Raw genomic sequence first — 25,283 nt, 5'->3', positions numbered from 1 at the left:
GAATTTTGCCTGTTAGCTTAGGACTCCAATCTGGACAACTAAAATTTCAGGAAGGATTGACCAACTTTTACATGAAAAATTGGTTCAAGGGGTGGCCCAATGTATTTGGGTAGAGGGAAGGCTGCTCTTGCTGGTGTCTCTCTGCCTACTTAATAGACTGCTTCAGAGGAAGCACACCCCAAAGACAAGGCCAGGTGTGTCCATTAGTGAGGACAGCTTTACTTATACCACTAGAGTCTTGACGCTGCAAGCTTTGGAGTCCTATATCAAGTTCATTGTATCTCCTACTGGAAAATACTGGGGGTGCTCCAGGGTTGATATAGGAAACCATCGTACCTGCCTTGAGCTTTTTCCTCACGCCTAAAGGTCTTTGGCTGCCCTAAGAAATGCAGGAGATCAGTGCCTGAATCCTCCCCTTTGGAAGATGGTTGAGGTATTAGTTTAGATTTGAGCTAAGCTCTAGGTCCTCCGGGGCTGACTAGAGCAGAGCATCTTACCCAAGACAACTGAAGTTGAAAGAGCAGGGAGAGTGGGCCCCAGATAAGGCCTGCGGAGAGCTGAGCACCAAGCCAGGGAGCCTGATTTCCCAGGCAAGTCTAGGATAGGAGAGGGAACTCAGTCAGGAGCGACCAGAAATGGGAACAGGCTGGGAACAAAATGGTAGGAGATGGTTGCTTTGAACAGACCCCAAGAGTCTGTGGCTCTTGTCAATCTCTCTATAGGCCATGGGAGCATCAGTCATGAGGGTGGCAAGTTGGTTTGGAGCTATAGAGGCAGGGCAAGCACCATTCACATCCCTACTACAGGACTGTGGCTCGCTTAGGGTCACCAGTGGAAGATTCTGAAATGTTCTGGGACATTTGGTGCAGGAGGCCGTTTCATAAAACCATCTTGTTGGGCCATACTTCCCCATGGCCCGAGTATTTGGAGATGACCATGATGTTTGATCCTAAAAAGATCCTGATGGTTCATGTAGTGGCCACTTGGTATTTCCTGGCACCTCTCAGCAGCTCATATTTTCTCAGTCACTAGTAGTTGTCCAGAGGACCGTTACACTTTGCCAGGAAAAGGCCATCCTGACTGCAACAGTAGTTAGACTGTGGGTCCAAAAGTGCTCCTCTTGTGGGGCTGGACAGGTTTCCTCTTAGTCTTGACAGCCTTTCAAGTCACTGCCTGGATGCTGCTCTGTGGTGCTGGGTCTTCAAGCCTTACTGAGCACTACACCCATGGCCTGAGTTCCTGATGGTTCTTGCATGTTTTGGTTTCCTCTTTTTGTTATCTCTGTCTGTATTGGGCTTACTAATCATGGGAGACTGTGGGCCACTCCTGCCCACCATCCCTGACTTCATGAGGTGAGTCAGAATTGCCCTCTCTCATGTGGGAGTCCCTTTCTTTTCTACTTTTCATGAAGAGGTGTTTAACAGCTACGCATGGAGATTCTCCTTTGTGTTCTAACATCTGCTGTGAAATTTAATGGCATGGCCCTGTAGCTCTCCACAATTCTAACCCTTGTGTACGTGCCACCCCAGGCATCCTGCCCCAGAGTCCGGTCTGTACTGACACCAGGAGTATTTCTGATGTGGCACCCAGAAGCTTTGTACTAGCCTCATTTCTTCTCTTTCCTCTTTTATGATTCTGCTATTCCTCGAGTGTCTTAAAGGAAAGTTCCAGCCAACATATTAAATGTCTTACTCTCTGAACCTGGCACAAGACTGCCATCTGTTTCATTTTTGGCCCAAAGACTTTGTATTTTTGGTAACTCATTGTTATAACCATTATATCAGGTAAGCAGAAATCATGAGGCATGGGGTGGAGACTTCCAGCTGCATACCAAAATGCCCCTCTCTTCTTGGGGTACACAGACTACATTTCCCAGCCTCCCTTGCAAACAGGTGTAGTCACATGACCAAGTTCTCTCTAGTGGCATGTGATCAGAAGTGTATGTGCCAAATTCCAGGTCTGGCCTATTAAAAACCTCCCACATTCCTCCTCCTTTCTCTTTACCCCTTCTGACTGACTGAGAGTTTGATTCCCAAGGTGACCTTGGAAGCCACAGTTGAAAATGGTAAAGCCACTGTTGGTTCAAGTTCCTGATTGACCTTAAGGAGGAGAGCTGCCCTTGGAATCCAAACCTGCTCAGGAGAGTTATATATAAGAAATAATGTCGTATTATGTTAAGCACTGAAACTTTAAGGTCTTTTTGTTACTACAGTGTATTCTACCCTAACTAATGCAAGGTAGGATCAGGAAGCAAATTAATTTTCATTTCTCTCTGTCAGTGTAAACCCATTTTGTGGGATCCAGTCTCCTTCTGCCCCGAGATAAAATTTAAGGCAGGTTCTGTGAAATTTCTGGTCATATGTAGGTAATCAAAGTCATCTGGTCACTCTAATTCCCCAAACAGTTCAGTAATTAAATGGTCCAGTTTCATGTAATGGCAAAAACTTCAAGCGTTATTTAAATTTAAGGCTTCTTCCTTTTCTTTGTGGCATTTATAAACCAGCTGCCCTCACTAGGAATTGAGGTGTGCAGAAATCTCTCATTTCCCACTTTGTGCTTTGTAGCAGAAACTGCTATTGTCCCCCAATATCCATTTTCCTTCTCTTCCTTATTTGTTTTTTTAGAGATAGAAGAGAAAACATGTGTGTGCAGGGGGTGGGAGAAGAGGAAGAGGGAGAGACTCTTAAGCACGCTCCACACTGAGCATGGAGCCTGCTTGAGCTTGGAGCCTGACTAGGGGCTCGATCTCATGACCATCATGAGATCATGACCTGAGTCAAAATCAAGAGTCAGATGCTTAACCCATTGAGCCATCCACATGCTCCCCTCCTCTTTCTTATTAATTGAACTCCCAAATTTTTGTGGATTTGTGGCTACCCCCAATAAAGACTACATTTCTCAGCACCCCCTGAAGCTAGGTGTTGCCATGTGACTAATTTGGCAACAGGGTCTGAATAAAGCCGGTAAGCAATCTTTTGGTAATGTCCTTAATAGCAGGAGTAGTGCTCCCCTTCCCCTATCCTTTCCCCCCACTCCTGGCTGGAATCCAGACTCTGTAGATGTGATGATGGGTCATTTCACCCTTGCAACTGAATGGCAGAACAGTAAGACAGAGGAGCTGGGTCCCCAACACAGTGGGCTTATGTATCCAGCTCAGGACTCTTTAAGCTGGAACTATTCCATGAGAAATAAATTAACTTTTGTTCTTTTTGTCTTTTTGCATGCTTCTCCCTCATCTTGCTAACGTGGACCTTGGACCCCTCTAGGGTTGGAGTGGTGAGAGGGAGAGACTTAAGGGGACCAGGAGAAGTCTGATTTGGCTAGAGTTACTGTGAGGTAGCATAAATGATCCCTGGGTCATTAGGCATAGCTGATTCTTCCTTTCATTAGACACTTTGTGAATTTCTTGGAAATAAATCTTTGCCTTTGCTACGGTTTCTCACTCCCTGATCCTTTAACATGGGCCAATGTCTTTCTTAGGCTGGTCAACTATACATCTTTCTGCAGCCTCCAAGAGTCTGGCAACTCATCCCTTTATTAGGATCACCAAATCCCTCTGACTGACCATTTTGGACAGGATCTAACATAATCTTGTGCCCGCTCTCTCTTTTGCTGGCCCCACATCTGGTCCATAGGAAACATCATGAATCCAGTGCCTCTGGAATGTGGGAAGCTGACAGCCCCTCAACCCAGCAGTGTCCCTTGCACCACAATGAGAGCAGCTAGCCAGCCTCTTGGTTTTTGGTTTTCAGACATGAGCCAGCCGCTAGCTCCCCCTGTACTCCAAATTGCAGCGGATACGTATTAAACTCTCTGAAGGGGTCTGTTGAAGCCCCTTGCCCTGGGCTTCAATCAGGGCAATACCTTAGTTCTCCTCAGGAGGCTGAATTGCCTCCCCTTCCTACTCAACTATGGTTCAGAAGTTGCTCTTTCACCTAGGGACTCTGGCCCTTTCTGTTGTTAGTCCCCTCTTTCATTTAGGAAGAGGTTCAAACTTTTTAGAAGCTCATTGTCTTTCTTTCTTTCTTTCTTTCTTTTTTCTTTCTTTCTTTCTTTCTTTCTTTCTTTCTTTCTTTCTTTCTTTCTTTCTTTCTTTCTTTCTTTCTTTCTTTCTTTTTCTTTCTCTCTCTCTCTCTCTCTCTCTCTTTCTTTCTTTCTTTCCTTTTTCTTTTTCTTTTCTTTTTTTTTCAAGTAGGCTCCACACCCAGTGTGGGGCTTGAACTCACAACCCTGAGATCAAGAGTCACATGCTCTACTGAATGAGCCAGCCGGGTGCCCCTAGAAGCTCATTATCTTGAGTAAGAGCCACTGTTTGCTTTCCAGATACCAAGCCCACCCACTTGCCTCATACATTCCAGGGCATCACAGAAGAATTATCTCTGGAAGCTCGAGTGGCACTGTGTTCACATTCTCCTTCTGTTTGAACTTCCAGGCCACCTTACCCAAGGCCACGTGTAGCAGGACTCCACCCGTGCTGCGGCCACTGCCACCGTCCCCAACAGGTCAGGGGTGCTCATCCCAGAGATGGTGCAAGTAGTATTTCAAGACCGAGTTCCAAAAATGTAACCTGAGTTTCCCGGGTTCTCACTAGCCTACACAGATGTGCAAATGGGGCTACCTTAGGGTGATAAGCCAGATTTCAGTGTCTCTTCCCAACCCCTGAAAGGTCCCCTTCTCTGCCCAAGTATTTCTGGGGTCTGAGGGAAGTCTCACAGGTGCTCATAAACCCAGCCATCCAGGTATACTGCCATTCTGTGCCCAACCCCTGCTGAGTATCACCCCCAGTGAACTGAAGCACTGAAGTCACCAAATCTACAGTGGGGGGTGTCTGTGCCCAGAGGGGAAGTGTCCCTCTCTTTCATGTTCCGCTTCATCGGAGGGCTGCCCAAGCAATGGCCGTGTGCTTCAAGGTCTTGCAGAGCTTCCAGAACCAGATTCATGTTGACATTCAGTCTCCTGTTTGCCTGGGAGGACTAGAGGTGGTGACAAATCACATCCACTTACTCTTTAATTCAGCAAATATTTCCTGAATCCCTCTTCCGTGCTAGCCATGTGGCAAACAAGATACATGTGGTCTCTGCACCCATGGAGTTGACAGTCTTATTGCAAGACCAAAACAAAAAAAAAATACACAATGACAAAAAAAGGTCACTTGAAATTTTATGTTCAAGACTTTGTTATTGGGCCCAGTTCATTGTGCTTGCCTGCTGCTTCTGCTTGGGCGAGTTTTGCACACGAAGCCTGCCAACTCTCAGGCAAATAGATGCTGACAGCCTGCCTCACCATGTGGAGCAAATCCCTCCTTAACCCATGGCTACCCTGATCCTTGCTGTGCTAAAATTGTCTGATTTTTTTTTCCACATGTAGTGATAACCAAAGAAAAAACATGAACTGTATTTCTCTAAGAGCTTTCTTCCTGCCATTCCACACCATGGTTCTCAAACTCTCCATTCCCTGTGGCAAAACTTGATAGTGAAGAGAATGGCCTGGTGGCTATGATAACTTCAAAACCATAAGAGGAGGCCAGGGTTTTGTTCATCCTGGCAGAAGAGGGAGGCAGGCCAGTGCAAACATGGGGAGATGGGGAAATTTGACAGAAGGTGAAAGGAAGGAGGGTGTGCAGAGGGGGAAAGTGGAAGGTTGAAGAAAGAGGTACCAGAGGAACTGAGGGAGGTCTTGGAGGCACGTTCTCCATTGGCCTTAGGGGACCCCATGCACAGATAGACTGAGGTTCTGGGCAGCAGGTGCACGGCAGGGAGCCATTGGTACAAACCCCTGAGACTCCATACTGTTTGGATTTGGGCCTTGAAAACCTTGAGTACCAACCTTCCTTGGGATTTTCCGTGAGAGTGAAAAGTCTCCTGAACTACCAAATGGCATGTGAATGGGATGTGTTCTTGCCTCACTTTCTACAAAAAGGAAAGGATCTCATGAAAAACGTCCAGTGAACAGATAGCAAGACTGAGCCCCCTTGCCTGCCATCCTGTCCTGGATCCTCCATTGCTGCACATCTGTCCCCAGCTGTGAGGCCCACGGAAACCGAGCTCAGTTTGATGGTCACCCAGGGTTGAAAACCAGCCTGGAATTTTTAGCTTCCTGTCTAAGAAAATCCAGATATATAATTTTTTTTACACCATTATAATTTCAGATTTCCTTTTTTCTTTCTGTCTTTCTTTTTTTTTTTTTAATTTTCTTACTTTCTCGTTCTGTGGCTTGAAATACAGAAACTTTCAGTCCCTCCTTTTGTTAAGTGTCTATTGATCAGGAAACACGCCCTATAATAACACTAAGAGAAGATGCTACTCAACGGGTTCATGTGATTATTTCATCAAGTGAGAGATTCTTTCATAATTTGAATAATTTCATTCATTCGTGTGCAAGTTTTGGAAATGATGTTATAAGGTAAGTTCAATAACTTAAAAGGTCCATCCCATTATGGGGAGGATAGATCTCTGCAGAGAAGTTTCCTTCCCCACTTTGTACCTCCAACCCCTCACTGCTCAGGGCAGGGCTTTCGTGGAGCACACAGGCCACGCCTCACTCAAGGGGGGCACCCTGCAAAGATTGGAGAAATGACTCCAGGAGGTTGCTATACTGATGTTCTGAACCTGGCCCCTGCTGTGGGCAGTGGCAAATGGGCAGGCAGCTCTTCCAGCGGAGAAGTTTGAACACTCTTTTCCAGAGACATGATGTGAACTTCAAGCCTCAGCTGATGATCTGCCAGTGGTGGTGGCTGACTATTTCTATGATCCATGGAGGGGCCCCGGCAGGACACAGAAGGAGGTGCATCATTTTGTCCGTATCACTGTTGCCCTCAGGTCAGGGGACAGGTCATTAGGAAGTTCTTGAGCGATGCATGAGATGACTCTTGGGCACTCCCCTCAGGTGAATGTATCATAAATGGAAGTATAGTTTATGGCATGGTGCCTAAAATTAGGCAATTACAAGTCTCAGATTGTCACTTTTGGTGCCTTGAATGGGACGTGGTGGTCTGTTCCGGGAGCAAAGCAGCAGAATTTAGCACTTATGTCAGCCTTCTTTGATTCAAAACATTGTCAGCCCCCTCCCACCCTGACCACTGGGCCTTTAGGACCGCTCCCCCCAGCCCCACAACAGTGGATCCTAGTCAGGCACGAAGTCTGCTGTTTGTACTTAGGTTAGTTAGCTCCACTCAAGGGTGAAGAGCAATGAAGTTCATGGGGAGGATCTCCAAGGAGGACAGTTTTTGCTGCCTGCGATCCAGTAGGCATCATAGGTTATCTATCCACCTGTCAGCTTTGGTTTCCTGATATGTAAATGATTTAGAATTAGAAGCAAATAAAAAACAGCTGTAGTGCTGGCACCCCTCACTTCCCCTTCACATCATTCTTTATAACATTATGCAAATCTGATCATGCCCAGGCTCCATTTTAAAAAGGCTTTCCAGAACCTGTTGGATTAGATCCAAACCTCTTGGCATGGCAGGCAAATCCGTTTAGGAAAGCCTGTCTAATCTCACGAAAGCTTTTTGTAGAGGACACTTTTGGTGCTCACACAACAGTTATCCCTACATCCTTCCTGGCAAAGCTTTTGCAAATTGTATTTATTGTTTCAGTGCTGCCTTCTGGTAAATTCAGGGAAGGAGGTCCCTTCAAGGTCCAAAGAGATACACGTATTACTGTGATCGGTCTAAAGCGTCTTGCATCACTCTTGCCATGACTGATGTAGTAGTAGGGCTCTGGGCCCAGTGAGCAGTGAGGGAAAGTTGGCTGGGGCACTTCTGGGAAAACCTTTCTGCCTCTGAACAGGGTTGTTGACGATGTGGTATCTGCTGCTTCAGCAGCTGACCACAGTCCTTGAGGGTGAATTCCAACACACTGACGATGGGGGAACAGAGGGATGGAAAGAAGCTGGTCCTTGATATCATCCAGCCACCAAATTAACCCAGAACTTTTTGTCTGGAAGCCTTTTAAACCCGACCATTTTTCACTTGCAGCCACCAACATTCTGACTGATAAACTTGCATAATATAGTCTTTTACAGTTCACCTTTTCTTTCCTTCTGCTTAATGCCTGCCAGGGTCTCTCTCACACCTCCAAGCTCTTGCATACAGTGGTGCCCTCTGCCTGGAGTGTTTCCTCCCTGCTTTTTGGCCTGTAAACTCCATTCACCCTTCCTGTCCAGCTTTGCTGTGACCGCCTCTGTGAGGTCTTCGCAGCTCCCCCACGCAGGCTCAGGGGAAGCCATCGTGTGGCCCCACTGCTCCCCATTGCTCCATTCTCTACAAAAGCAATGCTTCCATTTGTGGAACAGATAAGAACTTCCCCATCTGCTCTTACCAAAATCATTTTATGAAAAAAATATCTCCAAACCTCCTTTTGCTAATCTGTCTGATGGAAAAATTCAAGCATCCCATCCAAGCCATTATTCTCAGTAGCAAATACAAGTTTGTAGAAGTTAAAATCTTAAATTAAAATACCCTTTTTATTATGGAAAGTTTCAAACATATTTAAAAGGAGAGGCAATGTGGGGCACCTGGGTGGCGTGGTCCATTAGGCATCTGACTCCTGGTTTTGGCTCAAGTTGTGATCTCAGGGTCCTGAGATAGAGCCCTGCATCGGGCTCCCCACTCAGCGTGGAACCTGTTTGAGATTCTCTCTCCCTCTCCCTCTGCCCCTCCTGCTCATGCCCTCTCTCTAAAATAAATAAATAAATCTTAAAAAAAAAAAAGAGGCAATGTTATAATAGACTCCACTGTATCCACTCTGCCTGCCTGTGGCACATAAACGAATGACCAGTCTTGATTCAGGCGCTGCCAGCCCCGTCTGCCCCGAGGCAGTCTCACATTACGTCATTTCCCTCATTAATATTTTACTCTGATCTCCAAGAGTCACAGCTCTCTTTTGAAAAAAATATAACCACGGTATCACTACCACTCTTCAAAGTATCAACATTGATTCCTTCACGATATCAGTAAATAACCAGTCAGGGTTGAAGATTACTTTTCTTTGATTGTGCTGATTGTTTTATACACACACATAGACAGTTTCTTGGAAAATCGGGATCCAAATAAAATCCATATATTGTAATTGGTTGATATGTCTCCAGTCCTTTAAAAAATTATTTAAATTTTATTTATGCCTGTATTTTACTGTACACTGTGCTTTTCTAACATGGCCAGGATTTTTTCCTTCTCAGCATTCCTAATAGAACTAGTGTTGGAACGCAGGGACCACTTGCCCAAACAAGGGGAACGGGAGGAGAGGCTTCAGGGGTCAGGAAGCCGTAGAGGGCAGTCAGCAAAGTCTCTCTTAAAGCGAAAGTGGCGAAGAGCCTCAAAAGCTCCTCTGAACACACAAGAGAAGGTGTCTTCTTCCTTTCTTTCTTTCTTTCTTCCTTCCTTCCTTCCTTCCTTCCTCCTTCCTTCCTCCTTCCTTCCTCCTTCCTTCCTCCTTCCTTCCTCCTTCCTTCCTTCCTTCCTCCTTCCTTCCTCCTTCCTTCCTCCTTCCTTCCTTCCTTCCTCCTTCCTTCCTCCTTCCTTCCTCCTTCCTTTTTTCCTTCCTTCCTCCTTCCTTCTTCCTTCCTTCCTTCCTCCTTCCTTCCTCCTTCCTTCCTTCCTCCTTCCTTTCTCCTTCCTTCCCCCTTCCTTCCCCCTTCCTTCCTCCTTCCTTCCTTCCTTCCTCCCTTCCTTCCTTCCTTCTTTCTTTCCTTCTTTCCTTTCCTTCCCTTCCCTTCCCTTCCTCCCTTCCTCCCTCCCTCCCTGCTTGCTTGCTTGCTTTTTTCTTGTCTTTTTGTTTTTTAATTACAGTGTCTCTAACTATATCTTGGCTTCCTCAACTTCTTAATTTTGTCAGTTCATTTATGGGAACAAATCTCTCTATCAAAATCTATACTAAGAAGACCCTCCTACATTTGTGGTATGAGTATAAAGTGGTTCAATTTCTAATGGAAGCAATCAAAATCACAAATTTCCTTTTACTCAGCAAGGCCACTTCTATGAATCTTCCCTACAAACATACTCACTCATGTGCAACATGACTCCTGTGCCAGGTGGTTTGCTGCAGCATGTTTGTGCAAGAGTTTGGAAATAACAAATGGCCATGAATAGGGGGCCAGTTTTTTTAAAATTATGGTATTTCCATACCACGGAAACTGTGCAACTATAAAAACTGTATGCAAGCTCTTGATATACTGATAACATACACTAATAAGTGAAAAAAGTGGGAAACTGAATAGTACACACACACACAGCATGATTCTTTTTGTTTAAAAAAAACAAAAAAATGGGGGTGTCTGGGTGGCTCAGGCGGTTAAGTGTCTGCCTTTGGCTCAGGTCATGATCCCGGAGTTCTGGGGTCGAGCCCCGCATCGGGCTCCCTGCTCAGCGGGGAGTCTGCTTCTCTCTCCTTTCCCTGCTCGTGCTCTCTCTCTCGCTCACTCTCCCTCTCAAATTAATAAAATCTTAAAAAACAAACAAAAAACCCAACCCAAAACAAAACAAGAAAAACAAAAAAATGTGTGTGTCCGTGTATTATGATTTTGCTTCCATATGTATAGAAGGATAGAAAGAATATCAGAAAAATATAAATAACCGATTGGCAGCATTGCTGCTGGGGGAGGAAACAGGATGGCCTGGGACTTGGGTTTCAGGGAAGCGTCACTTGTAGGTACTTTCAGATCTTTTAAATTTTGAACTGTAGGAATGTATTAACTATTCACAATTAAGATTATCTAAATATAAAACTTAATACTTAAGGGGCGCCTGGGTTGCTCAGTCAGTGAAGCGTCTGACTCTTGATCTCAGCTCAGGTCTTGATCTTGGGGTCGTGAGTTCAAGCCCTGCATTGGGCTCCAACCCCCCCCCCCAACTTAATACTAAAAAGGCTCAGCCAAGGGATTGGGAGTGATCTGTTGCAGGGCTCACATACTACTGTTGGCCGTGACCTCCTTACATGCTCCTTCCATTGGCCTCTAGGACACCTTGCTCCCTCAGCTCCTTCCTGTTAGCTCAGTTGCTATGCTGGCAACTCTTCCCATGCTCATCTTACACATGGATGCTCCTCAGGGCTCAGCCGGGGCGCCTTCTCTTAGTCATTCTACACCAGTGGTTCTCTCTCATTCCTCCCCATGGAACCTCATGGTGCATCGTTCTCATGTGTTTGCGCAAAGCCCCTCTTTTGTTTATTTATTCCATTTTCTTCCACTCCTAATTCTATTTCTCTCTCCCTTGGGCCGTCATTCTAATGTGCTCTACGTCTCTCCTCTTGCTCGAATGTGTTTTTGTAAACTGTATTGCTATTTTGTGTGCATGTACTCTTAAATAAACAGTATTAAAATAGTATCATGTTATAATTTTTTTTCTTATTTTTTCATTCAATGCTATGCTTTTAAGATCCATCAGTATTGCTATCTTAGAGAACTGAACCCAACCCTTGCATGGTTTACAAGTCCATTCATTCATCCAGTCAATAAACATTTATCACGCACTTTCTATGTGCCAGGCCCTATACTAGGTGCTGGGGATAGAGTACGTGAGCAGAAGTGGTCAGAGTTGATGGGGCAGAGAGGAAAATAGCGGGGGGATCCCAATAGCAAACTTGACTGCTGGGGCTGGCAGGGACTCTAGATCATGGTGGGGAATTTTAACATCATCCTAGGAGAACAAAGGGAATCACTGAAGAGTTTTAGTCAGGGGATAACATGATCAGAGGTTCATTTTGATCTTCTGTCTGCAACGTGGAGGATTGATTGTCATGGCCCAAGGTGAAGGTCGGGGGCGCTGGATCATTCTCAGCAAGACATGTGAATTAGGAGGGCTGATGGAGGAGATGGGAAGACACTGTCAGATTTGAGAAATATTTAGTAAGTAAAGTCCATAGGACCTGGTGCTGGGTTGAATATGGGTATAAAACAGAGGAAGAGGCACCAAGGTGGACTCTAAGAAACTGGGCTTGTCCGGGTGGACAGTGACAGGCAGCTTTCTGAGAGAAGGAACACCAGAAGAGGTCTAGTTTGGGTGGCAAGGCAAGGAGGGAGGTTTTTAATGTGCAAATTATTTTTTAAAACCTCAGTAATAACAAATTATTATGTGTATATGTGTGTGTGAATTGTTTATTGTTGTTTGAAGGTATTAACTTTTGGGGTGGTTTGTTACCCAGCGATAGAAGACTAACATGATGGATTTTCACCAAATTTGAAGATTTTGTTTGATGAAGTATGACTTAAAATATATGCTATGTGGCATACACTGTGTCTAATTTAGCAGACCTGTGGTCACGTCAGAGAAATGGCAGTCACCCATCAGAGCAGATTAAGTTTATGTACAAGGAGAGGCCTGGAAAGACATTCCAAGCTTACTAAGATGCTATGGACGAAGAAAACAAACAGTAATCGCAGGTAAGAAACTTATATAGGAAGCTATAACTGTGCGTGTTCCAAATTGTAATGACTAATTTGCTATCCAGCTGCTTCTCACACAGGCATCTCCATAGAACCAGGTTTCAGGTGGCATAGGAATCTTTTTAGTATCAGTTGATAATGGGGACAACATGAGGGTTCAGCTAGTCTCTGATATAGAAGTGTCATCAACTGGCCGCTGTAAGTCACAGGGCTTTGTGAGGATCAAAGGAAATAATGTGGGAAAGATGTGGGGAGCACAAAAGAACTATGCAGATGTATCAAGGATTATATATCAGTCAGTTTTGTTATGGTGACAAAACCCCCACACTCTTAAGGTCCCATAACATCCAAGGTTTACCCTTTGCTCATGCTGTATATTACAGGTTGGCTGTGGCTCTTCCCATGTCATCTCACACCAGGACTCAGATGGAGTCATGGAGAACCACACACTGGCTTTCAAAGCTATTTACTGGAAGTAACACATCACGTCTGCTCACATTTCATTGAGTAGAGCAGGTGATGGCCAAACTTGGCATTAAGAGGTGAGAAAGTGTAATCCTCCCATATTTTTGCTTGTTCTATTGTCCTTTCTTCCTAATGTTCCAAGAGTCCTTTTATCATCTCCTTTCTCCTGTAGTTTAGGGTCGGAATGCTGATGACAAATTCTCTTGTTCTTCTAAGAATGTCTTGATTTCCCCTTCATTCCTGAAGGGTATTTTTCATGGATGTAGGATTCTGAGCTGACAGTTCTTTTCCTTCAGCATTCGAAAAATGTTGTGCCACTTTCTTCTGGTTTCCATGGTTTCTGTCATTTGAATGGTTTTTCTCCTATAGGGAATGTGTCATCTCTTGCTGCTTTCAAAATTTTTTGTCGTTGGTTTTCAGGAGTTTCATTAAAATGTGTCTTGTTGTAGATTTCTTTGAGTTTATTCTGTTCATGGTTCACTCAGCCTCTTAAACATGCAAGTTTATGTATTTTGCCAAATATAGGAAATTTTCAGCCATTATCTCTTCAAATTCTTCTTTATTTTTATTTTTTATTTTTTTGTTTTAAAAAATTTTATTTATTTGACACAGAGAGAGAGAACTATGAATTTTTATGCTTCAATACTTGAGCAGTTATAAAGCTGTAGAAAGAAAACAAAGTAGAAATAAAAACACATGAGAGAACTGGAGGGAGAAGCAGCCTCCTCACTGAGCAGGGAGCCAATGTGGGGCTCCATCCCAGGACCCTGGGATCATGACCTGAGCTGAAGGCAGATGCTTAACCGACTGAGCCACGCAGGTGCCCCTCAAATTCTTTTTTAGTTCCACTCTGATTTTCTACTCCTGCTGAGACCCCAACGACACAAAATTAGATCTTTTGTTATAATCACAGAGGTTCTTTCCATTCTGCTATTGAGCCCATCCAATGAACTTTTAATTTTGATTATGGTATTTTTTGGTTCTAAAAAAAGAGCCCTGTAGTGGGGGCTCTTTACTATTGGGCAGGGGTGAAAGTCTGGGTTCCTCACTGAGTCTTCTCCGATGCCACTCCAAAAAAGGAGAGGAGGCGCTCAGGGTACCAGAGCGCCAGGTCTCAGAGGACGTCTAGGTTCCTCACTCAGCCTTTATTGATTGAAGTGGAGATGGAGCTGCATTTTTCCCCTGGCGTTTGGTTGGGATAGGCCATTATTTTTTTTATTTTTTAGTTTCAGAGGTAGAATTTAGTGATTCATCAGTTGCATATAACACCCAGTGCTCATTACATCACCTGCCCTCCTTAATGCCCATCACCCAGCTACCCCATCCCCCCACCCACCTCCCTCTAGCAACCCTCAGTTTGTTTCCTAGAGTTAAGAGTCTCTTATGGTTTGTCTTCCTATTTTTATCTTGTTTTATTTTCCCTTTCCTTCCCCTATGTTCATCTGTTTTGTTTCCTAAGTTCTGCCTATGAGTGAAGTCATATGGTATTTGTCTTTCTCTGACTGACTTATTTCGCTTAGCATAATACCCTCTAGTTCCATCCATGTCATTGCAAATAGCAAGATTTCATTCTTTTTGATGGCTGAGTAATATTCCAGTGTGTGTGTGTGTGTGTGTGTGTGTGTGTGTGTGTGTGTGTATGTGTGTATTATATATACACACACCACCTCTTCTTTAACCATTCATCAGATGATGGACATCTGGGCTCTTTCCATAGTTGGCTGTTGTGGACATTGCAGCTATAAACATGGAGGTGCAGTGCCCCCTTTCAATGGGATAGGCCATTATTGTCTCAGTTTTCTGTCTTGCTACGTTCAAGCTATTACTTTAAAAAATATAAAGTTAGTTAAGTTCATTATAAAGAACTAAGATATACAGAAAAATACAAAGTAAAACTTCTTTCCGCCACGATCTGTAGACCTCTTTGGATCACTCCAGATATTGCTCTATAGCTTCCATGTATATACATGTGTATGCACAGGCACACGTACGTGTATTTATGGGCACATATACTCAAGGGCCCAGTCTCTCTGCTTCTCCACTTAGTGGCTTTCTCTAGTGCCATGAGAGCTGAGTTAGCCTCTGAAGGCAGACTACAAGTTCCAGGGAATTAATATCTCCAAGGGCAACTGCCGCCAATGAGGGATGGGAGTTGGAGGGTGCTATGGACCTGATGTTTGTGTCTCCCCACCGAAAAACCATATGTTGCAGCCCTAATCCACAGTGTGATGGTATTTGGAGGTGGGGCTTTTGGGAGGTGATTAGGTTTAGATGAGGTCATGAGGGCAGGGCCCCCATACTGGGATTAGTGTCCTTATAAGACGAAGAGACCAGAACTCACGCTCTCTCTCCACAATGCGAGGACACCGCAAGAAGGCAGCTATGAGCAAACCAGGAAGAGGCTCTCACCAGACACCAAATGTGCCAGGACCTTGATCTTGCACTTCCCAGTCTCCACATTGTGAGGAAGAAATGTTTGTTGTTTAAAGCATCCAGTCTGTGGTATTTTGTTATGGTGCTCCAAACTGATGAAGATGATGGGAAATAACTGCTTCATCCCTTATGGGGACAAATCTGAGGAGCATTCTATACAGTTCCTTAGTGGGCTCACAGTTTTCAGTCCCAGTGTCCCCCAACAGTAGTACACCAATGAACACACACATTATTGGCTCTTTTCCCCTCCCTGTCTCACTCCTCCCAGCCCTTCCCTTCAGTTTCCTGGGCTCTCCTCCCAAGTGAATGACTTTTATGCAAGTCATAAGTTCTTGTCTCAGGACATGCTATTGGGAAACCCTCAACTAAAACCACCACCATTTTCATGGCTCTTCACTATTAGTGAACATTTCACTGTCTTCTTTTTATTTCTCTTGCTATTTTTTCTTTCCTTCCTTTCTTTCATTTCAAACAAGGTAATGGAAACATTGTGCACATCTCTGCACACCTGTACAAACATATCCATCTAGTATAAATTCCTAGGGGTAGAATTGCTGGGGGAAATAATGCACATTTAACTTTTTCATAGACACTTTCCTTAAAAAATCTGTGTGCACGTATTTGGGAAAAATTCTACACATTCTCACCTCATTTCCTGGTTCTGTCATGTAAATTCTGCTTGGAGTTTTCCCCAGGTACCTGCTCTATGACTTCCTCACTCTGACTTGCAACCCCCATCTCAGTAGCCCAGAGGCCCCAAGTTCCAACTTCTTTGTACTGGATCTTTTTTTTAAATTTTATTTTATTATGTTATGTTAGTCACCATACATTACATCATTAGTTTTTGATGTAGTGTTCCGTGATTCATTGTTTGTGTATAACACCCAGTGCTCCATGCAGAATGTACCCTCCTTAATACCTATCACTGGGCTAACCCATCCTCCCGCCCCCCTCCCCTCTAAAACCCTCAGTTTGTTTCTGAGAGTCCATAGTCTCTTATGGTTCGTCTCCCCCTCCGATTCCCCCCTTCATTTTTCCCTTCCTACTGTCTTTTTCTTTTTTTTTTTTTAACATATAATGTATTATTTGTTTCAGAGGTACAGGTCTGTGATTCAACAGTCTTACACAGTTCACAGCGCTCACCATAGCACATACCCTCCCCAATGTCCATCACCCAGCCACCCCATCCCTCCCACCCCCCTCCACTCCAGCAACCCTCAGTTTGTTTCCTGAGATTAAGAATTCCTCATTATCAGTGAGATCATATGATATTTGTCTTTCTCTGATTGACTTATTTCACTTAGCATAATACCCTCTAGTTCCAACCACGTCGTTGCAAATGGCAAGATTTCATGGGTTTTTTGATGGCTGCATAATATTCCAGTGTGTGTGTGTGTGTGTGTGTGTGTGTGTGTGTGTGTGTGTGTGTGTGTGTACCACATCTTCTTTATCCATTCATCTGTTGATGGACATCTTGGCTCTTTCCATAGTTTGGCCATTGTGGACATTGCTGCTATAAACATTGGGGTGCATGTACCCCTTCGGATCACTACATTTGTATCTTTGGGGTAAATACCCGTAGCCTTGCACTGGATCTTGAAGATGAGGAAATTTCTGGTCCTTAACAGGAATTCGATCACTACAGGTTGCCTTTGGAGGTTCCCGAAGGCCCAGGTTTAGTTCAGCCCTGCTTTAAAACTTGAGTAATATATGGACCCTTTTGGAAGAACTACAATTCTCACGGACTTGATTTAAATTATTTTTATAATTTAAATGTGTGCAAACCCAGCTAACCACGAATTTTTATGCTTCAATACTTGAGCAGTTATAAAGCTGTAGAAACAAAACAAAGTAGAAATAAAAACACATAAAAGTAAAAAGGCAGTTTAAGCTAACTAATCTGATGTGACGCATAGCTGTTTTTCTGAAATGAAGTTGCTGCTGGCAAGATGAACACATACTGCCTGATACAGGTACTTGTGAAATTGACACAGTATCCCACTGTGTGCCCGGTGATGACTCAGTTCTCCCCATACTTGTGTCTATTCAAATTGCTAAGCAATCATTGTCAGTACATGTTCCCTGGGCTTTACTTGGTACAAATGCAACCCAGGCAATTACAGAAGTGCTAACTTGACCATAAGAAGGAAAACACAAACGTGAACAAACACAGGTACTCACATACAGGGCCGGGATCAGTTATTTATGATCCAGAAAAGGCTTATGATACTTTTTAAAAATTACTGATGAAACGAAAACACGGAATTTAATCATTTTCATGGGGCATCATGGGTTCTCAGGAGTCCAGGGACCTCGGTTTGAGAAATGCTATCTTAGTACTGACCTTGACTTCTGGTGTGACCTTGAGCAAATCTTTTGCTATTGTTGGATCTCTGTACATTCTTCGTACACAAACAAGAATGATTTGGGCCACCAGTATTCTTGGGAGATGAAGGCAGTTAAGAGTATTTTCAAGGACTAAAAGGAAGGGATAAGGCTTTTTACAGACTCTAGATTTGGGAAAATAATGATGGCTAAGACCCTCCAGCGTAGCTTTGGCTTTAGAGTCAAAAGGACTCAGGTTTGAATTCCAGATCTGCCAGTTGTTACGTCTGTGTGTGGGCATTATTTGACTTCTCTTATTCTGTTTCTGCCCCAGTAAAAGTGGGCATATATCAAAATGCCACATCACAGAGCTGTGGCGAGGGCCAAGTGAGATGACTCAGGAAAGTGCTGAGGGCAGAGCCTGGCCCTAGCAAGGCTCATTAATTAGCAGCACGATCAGGAAGAGGCCAGGGGCTGCTGACAACAGAAGAGAGAAAGGGAAGATTCTGAGATTCTGTCTATAAATGACAATATTCCTGAGAAATGACTATCAGGATATCTCACCCCAATGACACCTGCTGCGACTCTAAGCTTCCACTCAGCCTTTCTCCTGTCTCCTTCCCTATCTGCCCTCCCAGGCCTAGGCTGGACTCTCTTGCCCTCCCCTCCGGGCTTTCACCTCTCTCTCTGGTACGTTGTGTTGGTCACCCGGGAAGCGAGCGCCCCCCTGTGGCCGTTCTGTTCATTACAGGGACCACGAGCCTCACAAAAGAGTCTGAGGAAAGGTGGAGTTTCCAGGGGAAGCCGCGCTCTACAGGCTCAGGCGTCTAGTCTAGCCTCACAGAGGCTGTTCTGGATCCCCTCCTAGTTCCCTCCCCCTTTTGGAAGAGAGAGGCAGAGGAATTTAGGAGAGGTCCTGGGTGGGAAGCAGCAACTTGCCTCAGATGAGGCAAGTTACAACTTCTCCAGGCCCGGTTCCCCTTTCATGAAGAGCCCCGCGTCACCCACCTCAAATGCTCCAGAGAAGACAACCAAATGATAGGTGAAAATACCAGAAAAATATCTAGCATGTGCACTGCTTTCCTGTAGCATCTCAGCATTTTCTCACGGCATTCCTGGCTGGGGGCGGCGGGTGAAACACTGGCTAGATGTGGACAGGATGCCGTTGGAATCAACCCGCCCCTCCCCCTCAGCTGTTGCTCTGCCAGATGTTGCCAACACACCGCTTCCAGAAACCACCTTTAAAATCTAATCATGCCATCGCCCAGCTCAATATCCCAAGGCCCTTCTTCCTCACCTTCGGAATAAGCCAAACTACTAATGTGATTACCTCACCTCACCCTACCTCTCTGGGTTTACTCACCTGGGCAGACCCTGTCTTCCGGTCACAGCTGCATTCTCACATAACCATGTTCATGCCTCCCTTCTTTGGCCAGGAGTGGCCCTGCCTCATCCCTGCAAATCCCTGTCTGACTTAAGGCCCAGTTCAAGCTCCAGCTCTTCCATGAAGTCTTCCTTGACCTTGACTCAGGACGACCTGGGCTGCTCCTCTGCTGGGTTTCCTCAGCCTCTTCCACCTCCAGGTAGAGCCTGGGTGATGCTATCTTCTGTGATTATAAACACACACACACACACACATATGCATATACATGTCTGGCTCCCCCTCTAGACTGTAAATGCCTGGAGGGCATGGAGTGGGTTGTGTTCCTCAATGTATGTCTCATAGTGCTTACTTTCAGAGCCCTGCCCCTCACAAACCCTTAGTAACTATGGAATCAGCTGGGATGTGGAACTCAGAGATGCAGGTGACGTGGTAAGGGAGCCACACAGGGAGATCACGTTAGTGGAGTTCGGCTGGTTGCTTCCATGAAAAGGGCCTGTGCTTTTCAGATGCCATCTCATAATATCACAACAGACTCCAGGGGCAGGTATTATCATGTCTGTGTTACTGGTGAGGGAACTGGGATGTAGTAGGATGCAGCACGAGAAGCTAGATGGTGAGTGGCAAGGTCAGTCCTCGCCTCTGAGAGGCCGAGCCTTGCTTTCTCCCCTCCCCATTTGGTACTCTGCTTCCTTCCAGCACTGTGAGAGGCCTGGTGACTACCTCCCTCCCTGCCCCACCCCCTCCCAGCCTAATCCGTTACCTTCAGCTTTGAGGATCATATTTTCCAAACTATGGATTGGCGTACACTGTCTGACAAGGACATCTGATTTCAGAGCTGGCAGGTCAGCATATGTTTGAAGTTGGGGCCGTTCTTGAAAACTGAGGGTGCTTTTCGAAAAATCCTGAGAGAAGGAAGTGGATTGTTAGGGACCCAGAAGGAGGCCTCCAAAGGACTGCAGCCAGTCAAAGCTAATCTCTGGTCCCTTGCCTGGATTTTCCCCCCTTGGCAGGACCAGACGCGCCCTGCCTAAGTAAGCCCGGGGCCACAGCTAGCCAGGGCTGCTTCCCCCCTGCTGCCTCCCTCATCCCCCTTTGTCTGGGGTCTCTTTGTCTGGGGTCTCCCTTTGGTTCACTTTTGAAGTCCTCTGCCCCCTCCCCTCCTTTCTTTTGGCCCTGAGGCTCCCTCCCTCTCCATGGGGCCCGCGAGGCTGGGGGGGAGGGGCGCGGGCCTGGGTTGCCATGGTCACGTCGAAGGCGGCCGCAGCTGGCCGGGGCAGCTGCTCCCAGCCCCGGATAGGCGGACAAAGCCAGGCGCCTAGGCAGCCCCGGACCTGGAACCCCGAAGGCCTGAGACGGGGGAGGGGACTGGGACCCAGGAGAACCCTGAGCTGGAGGTGAGAGCGCAGACTGGGAGGGCAGCAGTGGGGACTGGAGCTGGGCGCACCCCTCTCGGGGAGGAACCAGGTGCTCTGGGCCGGTGGTGCGGGAGGAAGGCAGCCTGGCCACAGCCGAAGGAGGCCAAGGATGCCAAGTGGAGTTGGGGGGCCATGGTGCTGCAAATGGGCTGAGGGGCTAGGACGTCCCCAAAGAGAGGCATGCGGCCTCCGTGTCCTGTCGCCCAGAAACAGGTTCCGCTCAGCCGTTAGGCCTGTGTCTCCTCTGGTCCGTCCCTCAGTAGCCCCTTCCTCTCCTAGCCTCTTACACTTGTCATCTCCCTCTGTGTCTTTCTTTCAGCCCCTGTGCCTCAGTCTCCCTCCTCTTCCCCCATCTCTTAGTTTCACTCCAACCCCTTCTTTTCTCCTTTGCCGCTGTTTATTGTCCCCTCGGTCTGTCTGCCGCCTTTTAGGCCTCCTCACTTTCCTGCCCTACTTTCTGAGTGCCCCCCCTCCCGTCTCCACTCCAGTTAGCTTCTCTGTCCAGCTCTCTTCTCCCCAAATCTCTGTCTCCCTCCTTCCCTTCTGTGTGCCCTCATCCCCATCCCCCCCCCCCGTTCCTTTCTGTGACCCCCCCAGGCCCCCCCCAGCCTCCGAGTTCCACCCCCACTGTGCCGCCATTCCCCACCCCCAGGCTGCCCACCGCTGAGCTGTCTCACTTTCCTCCCCATACTATGTCATCTCTCCCTCCTCCTTCCACTTCTGGGCCTCAGTTTCCCATTTGTACTTGGTGGTATCAAGGCCTGACTCCTGGTTGTGGCCTTGCCACCGCCCTCCCCCCTCAGCCAGTTCTCATTCTCCCCAGCTGCTGACCCGGCCTGCTTGCTCCAGAGGCAGCTGCATCTCTTGGGAAGGGGACTGCAGCTAGTGTGTCTGGACCCTTCTGGTCCATCCCCCCCTCTCACTCGTCCTGTGGGCTTCCTTGCAGTGACCGGGTGGTCTGCAGGCCTGAAGCTGCTGCTCTCTCCTACGTGCCTCTTCTCACGTTTTTTGAGCTCTTTCCCCTCCTCTCCTTCCTGGGGAGCAGGAGACCATTGGCTTGAAGGGGAGGGGAGAAGCTGGAAGGGAGGGCATGGATGTGGGAGGGGCGGGCCGTCCTTCGGGGGCTCAGGAAGACACGGGGGTCCCTGGAGTTGGGAGTGATGCAGCAGATATGGGATGGTCTCTAGGGCCACGAAAGACTGTGTGGACATTCTCAGCCTTTGGCACTGCTCTAGGGGCCCCTGGATAGCTGGGATTTCCCTCTCTGGCCCCTGGGAATCTCGGCTCCGAGACCCGCATTCCAGGCGGCTCCAGCCTCCTTTCCACTGTCACTTGACTCCGCTGGGCCCCAACCCTGCATCCCTCCCACTCCTCCAGCTTTGGGCTGGGGCGAGGTGGGCATCACCGACTAGGAATTTCTCCTGGGGGAGACCAGGGGACAAGAGTTCCCGGATTCTATGGTTTCCTCTACTCTCCCCACTGGACCCCTCTGTCTGGCGCCGCCATGCCACCTGGCCGGGGAGCGTGGGCCTGGGGTGTGGAATGTCCCAGTGGGGTGTGAGGGGCTGCCGCTCCTTCCCTGAGGCTTCTGGAAGCAGCCCAACCCGGTCTGCCAGCCCAGGGTTCCTCCGAGCACAGTCCCTGGAAGGAGGGGTCGAGAGTCTGCCCAGGTGAGGTTACTGGGGAAACCTTGGCCCCACCCCCGGCCTGGCTCCACCCCCGGCCCAGTCTCTCCAGGGCCCAGATTCCCCAGCGGCTGTCTCCAGAGGGGTACGTGCTCTTGGGAACCCCTGGGGGTTTGGTCGGAGGGGACGGTGGGAAGTGTCCATTCTCCGAGTGACCGTGGGGCTGTTTATTAATGAGTCCCTTAGCAGTTGGGCGTGCTGGGATTGGTGTGTCCTTGGTGGTTTGGATCTCTTGCCCATACCGAGGGCCAACTTCTTCCTGGTAGTACTTTTGTGTACTTGTCTGGTTGGGACGTCGTGTTTCTTTCTTGGGACTGTTGTTGGGACTGTACATAGGGTGTGAGCTGATGTCTGCTGTGAGGTGTAGTGGGGCGGGGGATCTGCAGTGGACTCAGAGATCTTTCTGAGCCAGTGACATTGATAGGTGGCTGACAGGTGTGGATGTGGAGAGATGATGGCCTGAGGCCGAGTGGGGCGCAACACCCCCCACCACAGCTCCTCTGTCCTGCCCACCTCACCCAGCCTCCTTGCCCATCTTCTCTGGGACTCCTGTACCTGGTTCTTTTGGGCTGTGTCCAGTTTTCTCTGTCTCTATCCCCCACAACCCCCTCACCTTATCCAGGCCTATGCCTGCCAGTGGTCAGAGCCTCGACCTCACCTGGGCCCAAGGGAGGCTTGCCCTGAGGACTCCGGGGCCTTGAGCAGGGAGCCCAAGGGAACCTGGGTCTTGGAGTCTGGGCTGCAGGGTCCTTGAGAGGACTGGGGGATGGAAGGTGGAAGTAGAAAGAGAATGGGGCTAGGAGAGAGTGGGGGGCCATCAGGCTCTGGGGCAATCTGGGTTGGGGTGTAGAGGACGGGAGGCCAGAGGGTGCCAGAGAGAAGCAAAGGTTGGTGGTGTGAAAAGTGTGAGGCTGGGGGGCCTGGTTGGACAGGTGAGCCCTGTTCCCTTCCTCCATCCAAACTTCTGCTGCTGGGCTGGGCACCGGGCCTGTGGGAACCTGCTCCTTCCCTGTGCCCTGGGGCTGCCCCCTTCACCTCCCTCTCCAGGAACTGAGCCCAGAAAGGGGGAGTAGGGAGGGGGCCATCTCTTCACGGGGCCTGGATATGTGGGAGGCCCCAAGCGGGGCCTCAGCTTCGGCTGTTCCCTTTAGTGGGGACCCTGGGGCCTGGGGGTTGGGCCGCGGGTAGGCGGAGGGGGCTGGGCGCGCAGCGTCGAGGGGACCGCGGGCTGGTTTCCTGGGGGAGGCCGGGGCGCGCGGGGGAATGCGGGGTGGGCGTGGCGGGCGGAGGGGAGCGCGCGGCCGGGAGGGCGGTGCCGGGCGTGGGAGCGGCGGGGACGACGCGGGCCAGGAGGGGGAAGGGCGGCGACCCGGGCAGGCGGGCGGAGGGCGGCGGGAGGGAGCGAGGAAGGGGGAGTCCGGCTTGGGGGGAGGCGGCGCCTGGGCCCGAGCTGCCCCAGCCCTGGCTCCTCTCCCCGGAACAGGCCCCCGACAGCTGCTCGCGGGAGCCGCCTCCCGACACCCGAGCCCCGCCGGCGCCTCGCGCTCCCTGCTCCTGGCTGCCTGCGCCTCCCCCGCCCCTCGCCCTGCCGCCGAGGAGGCCCAGCTCCCGGGTCGGACGCCTGGGTCTGCCGGGAAGAGCGATGAGAGGTAGGGGGCGCGGGCGGAGGACCCCTGCGGGGCGGAGGGGCCGAGGCGGAGGCCGCGGGGGCTCCAGGGGAGGCGCGGCGGCCGGGCGAGGGCCTGGCGGCGCGGAGGCAGGACGCTCCCAGGCTGTTCTTGGTTGTCCAGCTGTGCCAAGTGTGTCCCTGCCTGAAAATGGGGCGGGGGGGGACCTCCCTGACCTCCGAGAAAGTGTGTTCCAGCATTGAGGAAGGACCCTTTACTCAGTGTGAAGGAACTGACACCCAGGAAGACAGGTGCTCTCGTGTGGCCCCGTTGAATCATCCCCTCGCGCCCCTGGAGAAGTGGGCCTGCCCTCCCACCAGGCCAGTCTCTGCGGGCATCCATCTGCTAAGTGCTAAGCCTCCACCCAGTCAGCTCCCAGTGGGGCAGCCTGCCCTCAGCCCAGCAGAGAGAGGCACTGACACCCTAACCCGCCAGTGACAGCCTCTCCATGGTCAGTTGGTTCTGTCGTGAGACTGTGCCACTGCCCAGTGAGCACCATCCTCAGTGTCCCCCCCCCTCCCTTCCACACCCCCGCGGCCTGGCCAGGTCCCCTGCTGGCTGGACTTTCCTTCTCAGCACCTCTGCCCCCAGCCGGTGCTGCAGGCACACAGGTGCGTCCAGAGTGAGTGCTACAGTGGAGACAGGTGAAAGCTGAGGGTACGGGGAAAATGGAGCAGTGCCTCTTTCTCATTGCTGGTCCAGCCACCGCCTTGACTTCCCTCTGGCTTGGTCTTGGTGTGTATTAGGCGGTGGGCCCCAGTTCTCTTGGAATCCTGTGCCTGAGAGCCTGCGTGTGTATGTCTCACGGTGTCCTCTAATGGTAGGAGCATGTGGTATCTGTCATTTCACGTTCACAGATATCTGAAGATGGCTGTTTACTAAGTGATGGCATTGGATTTTAAAGAAGGCCCACATGTGGACGGCGTTGATGTGTGCATGAGTGTCTGTGATTGCGGCTGGGGCAAATGTGTGTAACAGATGTGTCTGTCTCTGAAAGTCTGTGGAGAGTTGTCTGTGATGGAGGTGTGTGCGTGCGTGCCCATGTGTGGGTGTGTGCTACATCTAGCCCCAGTGTTTACAGTCGGCTCTGTAAGTTTGCATGGCTGACGTTTGTGGGGGGGGCTGGGTGCACAGAGCTGTGTGGGTGGTGTTTGTGGTGGGGGGTGGGGGTGGGAGAGGAGAGGGAAGGACCTGAAGCTGTGACCGGGTCCCTGCTTTGTAACTGGTTGCAACGGAGTGGAGTAGGGTAAGGTGGGGTGGGGTTGGGGTAGGTCTTCTCAGCCTGTCCTCTGTGTGTCTGACCCGGTGAGAGAGAAAGAGGGTGATTGGAGTGTTGGAGGGATTGCCCCAGACATCTGTGTGTTTCTCTGCTTGGCTCTGTGCCGTGTACTTCTGAGCCTGCTCTATTTACCTCTTGCTTTGTGTTTCTCGCACTGTCTCCCCCTTGCCTCCTATCCTCTGCCTGTCTTTGTGTCTTTGCCCGGAGCTCCTCTAGCTCCGTCTGGCTCCGATGACTCATCTGGGATAGGCA

At 48.8% G+C, this 25,283-nt stretch overlaps 1 protein-coding gene across 8 annotated transcripts in view; it reads left to right on the top strand.

The window, feature by feature from the left end:
* DDR1 (discoidin domain receptor tyrosine kinase 1) overlaps nt 1–25,283 on the top strand; it is a 51,809-nt gene that overhangs the window by 14,021 nt on the left and 12,505 nt on the right. The window contains exons 1-2 of one of the 8 annotated variants that reach the window (XM_035728540.1): nt 20,287–20,379; nt 23,569–23,734. The exons of 1 other annotated variant lie outside the window; for it this stretch is intronic. The gene's annotated coding sequence lies outside the window, so the exon portion shown is untranslated. 6 more of the 8 variants (XM_027602318.1, XM_027602317.1, XM_035728541.1 and 3 more) reach the window with 6 other exon arrangements.

The sequence above is a fragment of the Zalophus californianus genome, chromosome 7 (assembly GCF_009762305.2).
Source record: "Zalophus californianus isolate mZalCal1 chromosome 7, mZalCal1.pri.v2, whole genome shotgun sequence".
In the NCBI taxonomy this organism is placed as follows: Eukaryota; Metazoa; Chordata; class Mammalia; order Carnivora; family Otariidae; genus Zalophus; species Zalophus californianus.
Note: the sequence above shows the minus strand (reverse complement) of the source record. Positions and strands in the feature narration are given on the sequence as shown.